General features: G+C 35.8%; 1 pseudogene; it reads left to right on the forward strand.

Moving 5' to 3' along the window:
• The first annotated feature begins 1,780 nt into the window (after positions 1 to 1,780).
• On the forward strand, positions 1,781 to 3,236 carry LOC120779836 (annotated as a pseudogene).
• Positions 3,237 to 12,761: the final 9,525 nt, after the last annotated feature.

The following is a 12,761-nucleotide window of genomic DNA, read 5'->3' on the forward strand; positions in this document are numbered from 1 at the left end:
TTAATAAATGACTACTTATAATAATAGTTTTTTTTTTAGTTTGCGACGTGGATATTTTATTCCTATCATACAGTTAAGCTTTAGTTTTAAATAATGAATAAGAAAACCTTTTCTAACCTTTTGAGCAAAGGTTTGAAAATCGAAATTTGAAGCTACGGTAGCATCGCCGATGACTTGGAGGACGAGAATTACGTGGAGCTCGCTTCGAAACTGCTCATGTCATCGGAAGAGCACGTGCGCTTCGTGGAAGACAAATTTTCGCATGGATGCTATGGTAAATATTTCGCTTTTAAATGTTATGCGATTGTAATACAATTTACTGTCATTTTTTTTCTTTATAACAGATGCGGCTAATATTGAAATCAAAGGGCGCAAAAGGCAGTGTGGACGGCATACTGCGTGGTATGTTTTCAGATGATGTAATGTGCCATAACAAATTAGAAGGGCGCAAAGAGAAGGAATTCCTACTAAAGCTAAAGTGCGTGGGGTTAGTTTTAGGTATGTTTTTTTACTGATATATATTTCAATGCCTTAACTTATAACGTTTCATTTCAGATATATTTCCTGACAAGGACAAAAACACAATCTGTGGTGAGCTCCGGAGATTTGTGGCCTTAAGCCACAATCGTTTTAAACAAAAAAACATAAACTTAAGGCTAAATTAATATAAGTTTTCTTATTATTACTTATATATTATATATTAGTTTTAAGTTGTATAAATTAGTATTAAGTTGTACATATTAGTTCTAAGATGTACGGATATACATATATTAGTTTTAAGTTTTACATATTAGTTTTTAGTTGAACTGTCTAATTTTACTTTTACAAATATGAATTTTTAGAATTATAATTTTTAGACTGAAATAAACTTAATCTTGTATTATTTTTCTGCCGAATGTAATACTATTAGTTTAAGTAAATATAGTTTTATTTTTAAATAAAGTGAAATAATAAAAAAACAGAATTTTATTTAAAAGAATTGAATTTGCTAGAAGTAACAAATGGGTAACAAATATGCTTGTTACTGCTGGTTCCTGCTAACAAGTTTATATGTTAAAGGTAACAAACTGATAACCAAAATAACACTAACAGATATTCGGGTAACAAATACTATTTGTTATCCCTAACACATAGGTAAGCTATGCACTAACAAAAGAATTTGTTACCCGTATCATACTGTAAAGAGATTTGCTAACGAATGTATGTATTCTGTTAGAACAAGGCAGCATGCGATATTTGCCATTGGTTAGAACGAGATAACCATTGAACATCAAATAGCTATGTGTTACTTTTTTCCCACTCTCTGGACAAAAGTAACAAACATTTTAACGAATGCAAAAGTGAATCATAACAAGTCGCTTATGCAAGGCATACACGCACCAATTAGTGCTTTGCAAATTCAAGAAAACTAAACTATTTGCTTTAATTATTATAAATGAAGTTTTAGCGGAAGAAGAAGAACTGGAGCAAAAAAGAATTCGGAAAAAAAGAAAATGGTGTAAAATGTGGTTGCAAAATAAAAATGAATTTTCAAATAACAAGCTTTTGAAGACGTTGAGAGAAACCGAGCCAAAGGACTACAAGAATTACATGCGCATGAGCGATGAAGTGTTTTATGATCGTCTCTTGAAAGTGAAAGTTTTTATTGAAAAAGAAGACACAATAATGCGAGAAGCAATTAGTGCAGAGAATCGTTTGGCAATAACTTTACGATTTTTGGCTACGGGAAACTCATTTGAAGACCTAAAATTTTCAACAGCAATATCTGCGCAAGCGATTGGTAAAATTGTAATTGAGACGTGCAAGGCTATTATAAAAGTTCTAAAAGACTCAATTAAGGTGGTATATAAAGAATATCCGAGTTATACATTTTATTTAATACAAAATATATTTTTAGCTTCCTTAAACACCTGAGCAATGGATGGCTGTAGCTGATCAATTTTATGAGAAGTCGATGTTTCCCAACTGTCTAGGCGCGCTCGATGGAAAGCATATAAATATTTCACGTCCTTCTAACTCCGGTTCATTTTATTTCAATTATAAAAAGACATTCAGTATTGTCTTGTTGGCAATTGTTGACAGCAACTCCAACTTTGTAATGGTAGATGTAGGTGCAAATGGACGAATTTCCGATGGAGGCGTTTTCGGAAATTCGAAATTTTTCAAAAAGTTGGAAAGTGGAAGTTTAAATTTACCGGAACCACAAGCAGTGCTTGCAGACGAAGATTCACTCCCTTTGTGTTTGTGTCGGATGCGGCTTTCGCTTTGAGGAAAAATGTTTTAAAACCATTTGGTCACAACAATTTGACAGAGAATGAAATGCTGTTTAACAAAACTCTGAGCTCAGCACGGGTTAAAGTTGAAAACGCTTTTGGTATTTTGGCATCGCGTTTTCGACTTCTTCAAACGACAATAAATTTATGTCCTGAAAAAGTTACTACAGTTGTTCTTGCCTGTTGCTACTTACACAACTACTTACGGTGCCAGTCAAACTCAAATCGATTTGAATGTGAAAATATTCTGCTGTCAGAAATGGAACCAACGCTGTCTAGAAATGCATCTAATGAGGCCAAAACATTAAGGTTGAAATATTGTGAAATTATCAAAAATCTTTTTAATCCTTTTATTTACATATGTATAAAATAGTGTTAAATTGGTTGTGTTCTTTAAATAAAACTTATATTCATTCTATTATAACTAATACATAAAAAATGAAGTAAACAAATAATTTAAACAAAAAATGAGAAAAATAAAATAAAATATATGTATGTACTCTATCTTAATATGTTTTTATTTATTGATATTTGGAGTCATTCAACAAATCAAAAACACTTGTGTATTGACTTTCGTTTTCATCTGCAAAATGTAACTCTGGAGTTATTTCAATTGTTTGTGATGTTGATTCTATAGGACTTCCAGTTGGCACAGAAATAAAACGTGGCGAATGTGATGTTGGTTCTACAGGACTTCCAGTTGGCACAGAAATAAAACGTGGTGAATGTGATTTTGCTTGTATGGGCACAGAAGTAAAACGTTGCGAATGTGATGGAGCTTGTATGGGGCTTCTAGCTGGCGCAGGAGTAAAACGTTGCGAAAGTGATGTTGCTTGTATGGGCACAGAAGTTAAACGTTGCGAATGTGATGTTGCTTGTATTGGGCTTCCAGTTGGCAAAGAAGTAAAATGTGAAAACCGTGATGTTGATTCAGTTGGACTTACAGAAGATGTTGAAATATAAAGTGGCGAGTCATTACTTAAAAAAGGCGAGCTGGTTCGTGATACATGCGGACTACTTAAATTTGGTGAGCTTGAAGGACTGTGCAGATAATTGAAACATAATTTTCCAAATCGGCCCAACAGCATCACTTCGTCTACTGCTTGCTTTGCAAAAAGTTGCTGCTCCGGTTTCATTTGCCTCTACATGCAAGCCCATGCATTTGCATAAATTTCCGCTTCATCCATTTGTTTTTTGGATGTCTCCAAATGCTCGGTTGCTTTCTTCAGAAACTCCGTTCTTTCGGTAGCCCCTTTTTTAAATTTCTTCAAAGATTGCTGTGAAAAAAAACATAATATCATAAATAAAAACAATAAAACTTTTAAATGTTTTTTCAACATACCACGGGAAAGGACGCTTCTTCCTCTTCATCCGAACTGATGGATGTTACACCAGACACAGGTATTTCCAGGTCTCGCAAAAAGTCAAGCTCCTTGAAATACCACAGAGGTGAAGTGTATAAATCATCAACTCCTGCACCAGATGATTCACTTTGTAACGTTTTTTTGAGCTCCCGGCGATAGCAAGTACGCATATTTGTCAACTTTTTTTTCATATCGTCTATTGATGCATCCTTTTTTATTTTTTAAATTCTATCAAAAGTTTCTGATAACTTTTACGGCGTACATTTTTGTTTTTGTAGCAGTCCAGTTTGCTGTTCAACAGCTCCGGCATGGCTTTATAAACTTCGATAAATTCGCGGAGTTGGCGATCGCATTCACTCATTTTTATTTTTTATTTTCTCCGTAGACGCGCTCTGTTTGACAGCCGAAATAAAATGGCGAAATCGTTTGAAATCGAACGACCAACCCAAACACGACCCAACTAACACAACCAACTTGACAAAATATCAATAAATTTTGATGTTCATCCAACCAGTTGATACAACTCATACAACTGCCCCATACACGTAGCAATCAGTTGTTCAACTCGTTGAAGTTGATACAATAATTGGTACGTGTATGCCTTGCTTTACACATTTGCTAACAGCTACCCGTCTTGCGGGGAATAAGCATTTTTTATAACATTTTGTATTGTGGCCAGATCGAACAAAATAAGAATTTTTGGGCATTTAAATTAAAACATCCAAACTTTACTACGATTGTAAATTATTATATATTGAACTTTTAATATATGGCGAAACTACTTAAATCCTTTTTTATGATTTTATGGTATATTAAAACAACTGACTTTTTGAGCCTTCAATACTTAATAAAGTGAATTAAGCCTGTTAGTTCTCAATTAGTAAATGTTTTTAATCATTGGTAATTGAAAATTAATTCTACTATGCATCAAATTGCAAAAACTTTTATGAAATATATTTAAATTTCGCATTTTCTTCGATTTTCATTGGTTTACATTTCTTATTAGCGATCTTGAACGTCGGTAAGAAATCCCTCCGTTCACATACATATATTTTTGGTATAATTTCAATTTGGCAGTTCCAGTCATCCCAATTGCAAAACGTCAAAACCTACCCAATCCAGTCAACTGTCAAAGTTCGGTAGGTGAGCGGTTTTCACATTTCCAGTGACAGGAGAGTTGGGCATCTCTTTATCTCTGGCCGAAGCTCACGTTTTGCTAAAGAGTCAATATATCGAACATCGTAAAGGGGGAGTAGAGAAATTATCAGCTGATACAATGTAAACAAAGGCACAGCTGAGAGGTGACAATGGAAAAACGTCAAGGGGAATTCGGCCATGTTAAGTTAGCCTACCCCGAGTTTCTGTTGGCATCCAAGATGGCCGAATTTTATCGGGAAATGGTTGGGTTTGTTATTTTCTTAAAATTTATAGAAAAGTGATTCCAAAAATATTGGTTATATATAAAAATTTATAATTTTTTCAAAATTAGGCTGTTATATTTTAATATATATTCTTAAAGAAGAGGCCATTAATTTTTGATACTTGAGACGATTTTGATGTTCTGCTAACTATCAGGTCACAAGCTTGAGTTAATATTTTGAATAGTAACTAGTCACAAATTGAGACTTTACCTCAAAATGTCTCAAATAGTGACTAGAGACTGCTTACAGAATCGCTTTATTAACCTACTTTTTATGATTTTATGAAAGAACTACATTTACTGTATTTATACTATCAAGATATTGCAAATTTAACAAATAATTTATTTAAGAGGCCTCTTTATTTAAAAACTTAGCTTATAACTAAAAAATAGTGTGGTAATTTTTTATGTTCATTAATCATAAAATATAAATATTTTTTTATCGTTAAATGCTGAAAAACTGAGGCAGCTACCACATAAACCGGTTAGAGCAGGCAACATGATATTCACATTCCTACACAAACAATCCTTTTGGGAACGGGTAGGATTCCTGATCGCCGCTGTATAGCTAAACTCTAAAATATAAAACGTGTATGTAGTTTGTGATTAAAAAAAATTATGCTCAAAGAACAGGAAACATGGATTCTATAAATATCTCTTCATTATCATTTAGGCTGTTCACGATAAGGTGGTTATCGGGTTATGTGATTATTGGATTAATAGCGGGATCCTGTAACGAGTCTCTATTTGAGACAATATCTAGCGTTAGTCTCAAAATATTGCCTAAAATTTGAGACCTGATAGCTAGCAGGTCACAAAACTTAAAAGAACTCTTGTCTGCCATTTTGAATGTATTGAATAGAGATCATCATAGATATTAATCGATTGTCGTTATTTTATATTTTGTAAGCAACTGAAACACGAAAAGGTTAAAAATAAATAAATTTTACATAAATTTCGTAAATATTATGAAATAAAGTGAACATATATTTTTATTTTTATTGATAATTATGTTTTTTGACTATGTTATAGAAAATTTAATATTTGTTATCGACATATTTATTTTCATTCATGTGTAAAAACACCTCTGAATAATGAAATGTAATAGATTTTGTGACTATAACTTACAGAATTGCAAAATCGTCTCAAGTCCTAAAAATTGTCTCTAACTTAAAATCTCAAATTTAGAGATTTGAGATTGTATCACAGCACAGAATCGCACGGTAAAAATAACCTCTAAGCTCCGTGAACATCCTATGTATGGTTATTTGCTTATTTTTATTTTATTTCAACGAAATCGCTATTTATAAAATGCCTAAATAAAGTTTAAAAAGCAATATAATCGATTTTAAAATAAGTTCTGCCATTCAGGAAATGGACTTTATTGAAGGTATGTGCTTATTGAATAATCCGAATTTTAATGGTTAAAAAAATTCTTTGTATAAAATTTGGAGACATCTTGCGCCCTGTGCAGTGTCACAATGCAATGGATGAAGTACTAGATGAACTGCTAGAGGATATAACATTAATCATCTGTAGTAGACGGGGAGATGAACTACATGTTCCGAAATCTTTTGACTGGCGAGAAAATGTTGTGTGTTGTTTTGACTATGGAAGATTTTTACAAATGCTGCGCGTCAGCAAACGCCAATTCGCTCATCTCCGAGAAATATTTTCTAATGATATGAACTTTAACAATTCAAGTTTACAAATACTTTTAGATTTGCAACTCGCAATCGTATTGCTCCGATTAGGTTCATCGGGTGAAAGTGCTTCTGTACGAAAAATCGCTACAACTTTTGGTGTGCGAGATGAAGGTACATTGACCAATATCTCCAAAAGAGTTTTTTCGGCAATTTTGAATAAACTACCCGAATTCATTCATTGGCCTGGAGCGGCAGAGCGCCGGGAACTTGTTTTCCAAACATTCTGGGAATTACCATATTGCATTAGTTACATTGAAGGTAGCGAGATTAAACTGGCCGAAAAACCGAATAAAAATCATGAGGTGTATTTTTTACTCTATCAAATTGCAACTCGTATGTGACCATAAGTTACGCATATTACATGCAGAAGTGGGCAATCCCGAAAGCAACCACGATTCTAAAGTGTTTAGGAAATCTCATATTGGAGGAAACACAACTAGCTATTTAGTGGAGAAGAGTGGATTGCAGGTGATTCTGCGTATAAGTTGACAAAACATTTGATAACACCATACCGAAGTAATTCTTCTTTAGCAGACTCTGAAAGACAAGCTCAATTCAACAAAGTACACACCAAATATCGTGTTAGAGTCGAAAACTGTTTCGGGATCCTTAAAGAAAAGTTTTTTTGTTTGAAACAAATGCGGATAAAAATAAAAGATCGAGAGAGTCTTCCGATTTTTAATAAATGGGTAGTTGTCTGCTGTGTGCTGCACAACATAGAGTAAATCAAGTAAGAGCGTGGTCGACTTTATCGACAGTAAATAAAAGATTTCGCTCTAATTCCTTCGCGAACCGATATACGGAAACTTTGTCCTTGATGCATTGTCAATAAAGGTTCAGTTGTTATTGAAAGAGAATCACATTAAACGCCATGACTGCTAACTACGCGTCGCGCTGCGAGGCTGTGTTCCTTTCCATCAGCCGAAAGGTCCCAAAATGTCGCAATCAGCGGCTGCTAAATATAAGAGAAAGTCGAAGGCATCTGTACAGGAGTGGATACAGCAGCGATGTAAAGTGGCTAAAAATGTCGATGATTTACCAGAACTTGGTTCGATAGGAAAAGTGAAAAAAGAAAATTAAAAAAGAATAGTGAAGCTGTTTTCGCGGAATCCTTCTTTAACACTGCGGTAAGGACAAAGACATTAATGGCAAAAGATTTAGATATTTCCTACGAAACTATCTGAACCTTTCTTAATACTCATGATGTGAAATGGCGCAACATATTGAGGAAGCCTCTGTTGACTGAAAAACTCTCTACTCAGTGGAAAACTCAATCAGGCATCGTTACATTGGATTGGCCGTCGCAGTCGCCCGATGCAAACTCTATTGAAAATGTGCGGGCATATATTAAACAGCAGCTTCGTGGAAGACGCACATACACTTTGAAGCATTTGTCTAACGAAATTCGTCGGATCTGGAGATCCTTGCCACTAGAATACGCCGTCAAATTAGTAGAAAGCATGCCTCGGAGATACCAGGCAATTATCGACGCCGGTGGTGACTGGACACATTATATACCAAATTGCATCATTTTTTGTAATGTATACACTGTATATAAAAATATGAAAGTCTCATAAAATAATTTTTTTTTATAAATTAACACGACCACGCTCTTACTTGACTTACTGTACTCTTGAAAGGGCGCGATTCTTCACACTTTGAAAGGCAAAGTGACGAATCCCATGAATGCCAATATGATGGAAATGCACCTACTCTACTAAAAAGACAATTACTATACAATTTAATTTTTGAATAAAAATTCATATTTTTGTTTTAATAACAAGTAACTGAAAATTATTTATTTGTTTATTGGTTATTATATTATATTATTATTATTATTATTTTTATATTTTTTATTTCTATTTCCAATTTTCTCATTCATTCATTATGCTCCAACTCCATTTTTTTAAGTTGAAAATCGTATCAAATCTTTTTCTTTTCATTTTCGTTTTTGTTTACTTCAACTTCTTTCATCCAATTGAATTTTTCAATTTCAAATCAAAGCGGTTTTTCTCTGAAGCTCATTCGTTCAGCTTGTAATGTAGCCAGTTTATCAATGGCAGTGTGTTGCTGTTTGGCCTTAATTTTTTTGCAAACTGGCTGGCTACAGATGAGCCAGATGCCAATTCCAAAATGTCATGTTCTTCTTGCGCTTCGGGGTCTTCCAAATTATCCACATTTTGCACAGAGTCGAGTTCCACTGCGGAGGTGCTCATTACCACCACCTCGGCTTCCCTCTTCAAAGCAAAAATGTTCGCTAATTGTTTGTAATGCGGACAACTTTTAAGAACTTTATCTGTAATTAAGCAAATAATTGATTACAATTTAGTTCCAAAGTTGATATTAAAATGTATATAAAATGTCAGCTCCACATCGCCATCCTCTACTCCAGCCCCAATGGTATTTAACCAGTGTTCTGCTGATTTCATTTGTTTTTTTAAATAGCGAACCTTACATTTAAAAATATTCCACGTCGCTTCAATTTTCGCTACTTTAAGCATCTTGCTATAATAAATTTTGGCTGTTAAATCAAAATAAATAATTAATATCCCAAAAACTCGCCTCGATGTTTCGGTGTTCCTGCATATAGCACAGCACTGTTTTGATTTCAGCTTCCGTCCATTTTTCTCCTCCTTTTCTCGCCGGTGCTTTCGTATTTCTGTAGACACTAAAAATGGAGTATAAATAAATTACAAAAAATGTATATTTATTTTGTGCTTTGTGATTCTTACTTACTTTGATGATTTTTGATGCTTTTTATTCCGTTTATAATTTGCTGATTGAAAACAAAAAACAGCTGTTAATAGCAGAGTATCCAAAATGAAATTCTAAATGGAAATGCCATTCGCTTAGTTTTATTTATTTTTTGTGCTTGCCTTAGTTAAATTCCAACGACTTTCTATCACTGGAAATAAGCAAACAGCCATGATGTTTTTATTGTGAACGTATACTTGGGGCAGAGAACGTTTATAATAGAGAAGGTTCACGGCGCGAAGAACGTAAAAATATTTTTGGCTAACTCGGTCGGGATGGAGGAATTTCACCACTGCCAGCTCGGCAGCAGAAATTTTAACATTTTCGCTTGAACAGAGCTGAGCGTGGAATAAAAATTATGCTCAAAACTAACTGACGAATGTTCGCTCTTTTGATTATATTTTTATACGTTTATATGCAAACATGTGTATTCGTATGAATTCTTTTTGTGCATATTAATGAATACATGTGCAATTGAATACATTTAAATTAAATTACATTTTCAGAGCAATATTCGTAGTTAATGTAAAAATAAAGCCTATTTCTTAATTACTTTTTGTATTAGATATATTCATACTTACATATTTATATAACAAACTATTATAATATTATTTAAAAAATTAATTATATTACAATAGTGATAAATGAACATTAATTGTATATTTTATCATTCAAAACTTATATTCACATGTGTCATGATCATTTGTGTTTATGTTCGTTTTCGCGAATTCAAATCATATTATTACTTATCAATTATAACATGTACGCGCTGCTCATATGTACATATGTACATAAATATGTGCGTATGACATTGGTATACAAATAACGCATACACAAACCTACATACTTGTATACATCACAGTGCTAGCTTGGGCTACTGTGGGGGTCAGCAGGTGGCGGATAGTTGAACGGCCTCCAGATATGAAGGTTAGCTGCGAATAACCAATAAGCAGTCCCCGACCAAAGCACAGAGATGGAGGGTATAACTTAAAAGGCTATATCTACCTGACGAAGTCTCTGTGATGGGGCGAACCGACACCGCCCAAAACTACGGAAATTGGAATAATTCTTTCAAAACGGATACCAGTAAGACTCTGGTGAAAATCTACTGGAAACGGTTTTCAAAATTTACACATTGGAGCTGACAGACGTAGCCTTCGGTGACCTTAGTAGGCGGAGTGAAATCTTGCCGAAATGGCTCACCGGCTAATGTTGCGTCTGCCTTCCGTCCCCACTAAACCCCCGGCAAGGCCTCAAGGTACGTTCGATACTTGCTGTCATTGAGTTGGTGCTGCAATTTTGGTTGAGCCTTGCTCCCCATTAACCCTGATCTGGAACTGAACGTAGGTACCCATAAGGACCTACATCAACCCTTGCGTGACCTCCCTGCATTGCAAATATAATCACGGGATCATCACAGCGATTGCACATAGCGAGCAGAGATAGCGGCCGGGGGACCCAACTAAATGAACACCACTAACCATATCAACAATATCACTGAAGCCGAATTTGAAAATGTAAACAAGCACATGGCCTTTAGGCTAAGCTCAAATGTAATGCGAACGCCGCCACTACATACCAACCACGAAAGCAGCACAACAGCAGGTGTTGAACAAGACTTCTTCTTTTTAATTGGCGTAGACACCGCTTACGCGATTATAGCCGAGTTAACAACAGCGCGCCAGTCGTTTCTTCTTTTCGCTACGTGGCGTAGCCGCTGTCTTTTAATTCGCTGAACTATGTCAATGTCGTCGTATATCTCGTACAGCTCATCGTTCCATTGAATGCGATATTCACCGTGGCCAATGCGCAAAGGACTATAAATCTTTCGCAGAATTTTTCTCTCGAAAACTCGTAACGTCGACACATCGGTTGCTGTCATCGCCCAAGCCTCTGCACCATATAGCAGGACGGGAATTATGAGCGACTTATAGAGTTAAGCTTTTGTTCGTCGAGAGAGGACTTTACTTTTCAATTGCCTACTCAGTCCGAAGTAGCACCTGTTGGCAAGAGCAATCCTGCGTTGGATTTCCAATCTGACATTGTTGGTGGTGTTAATACTGGTTCCTAAATAGACCAAATTATCTACAACTTCAATGTTATGACTGTCAACAGTGACGTGAGAGCCGAGTCGGGAGTGCGACGACTGTTTGTTTGATGACAGGAGATATTTCGTTTTGCCTTCGTTCACTGCCAGACCCATTTTCTGTGCTTCCTTGTCCAGCCTGGAGAAATCAGAACTAACGGCGCGGGTGTTGAGGCTGATGATATCAATATCATCGGCATACGCCAGCAGCTGAACTCTCTTATAGAAGATGGTACCTTCTCTATTTAGTTCTGCAGCTCGAACTATTCTCCAGAAGCAGGTTGATGAAGTCGCACGATAGGGAGTCGCCTTGTCTGAAACCTCGTTTGGTATCGAACGGCTCGGAGAGGTCCTTCCCGATCATGACGGAGCTGTTGGTGTTACTCAACGTGAGTTTACACAGCCGTATTAGTTTTGCGGGGATACCAAGTTCAGACATCGCGGCAGAAAGTCAGCTCCTTTTCGTGCTGTCGAAAGCAGCTTTGAAATCGAATCGTGTTGAACAAGACAAGCAACAAAATGTAACTCCTATGGCAAGGAAACCCATTACTGGAGGAAATATGCCAGCCTTCTATCAACTCAGTGACAGTAAGAGACAAAATGACTCTGGTAAAACGCAAGAAACGAAAATACCTGACAGTGCAGCCCCTCCCCCGGAAGATCAGGCACCTGAATGGCAACTGGTGAAAAACAAGCGTAATAAACCGGATTTGAAAAAAACTGAACCAAAGATCCCAAAACGGAAGCTGAAGCGCACAGAAGCCCTAGTGATTTCGAAGACCAGTGAGATGTCATACGCTGAAATGCAAAAGAAAATGAAATCAAACCCCAGACTTCAAGACCTCGGTGACAGTTTGGGCAAAGTAAGGAGAACAGCGAAAGGTGAACTTGTGATAAAACTTAAAGCAAAAACGAAGGAGCCCTCTAAAATACTCAAAGAGCGAGCAGTAGAGGTCCTAAAAGACATGGCAGAAGTTAAAGTTCTAGCACAAGCAGTTACTCTAGAAATTAGAGATTTAGATGAGGCAACGACAGTCGAGGTAGTATGTACGTCCATAAACGACAAACTTCATGACGAAGAGAACGTAGAACGTAGTGCCATCAAAGCTATGCGACTGCTTAGAGATGAAATGCAAATTGCCATTATTAGTGTCCCTT

This window comes from Bactrocera tryoni, unplaced genomic scaffold, assembly GCF_016617805.1.
Source record: "Bactrocera tryoni isolate S06 unplaced genomic scaffold, CSIRO_BtryS06_freeze2 scaffold_11, whole genome shotgun sequence".
NCBI lineage: Eukaryota > Metazoa > Arthropoda > Insecta > Diptera > Tephritidae > Bactrocera > Bactrocera tryoni.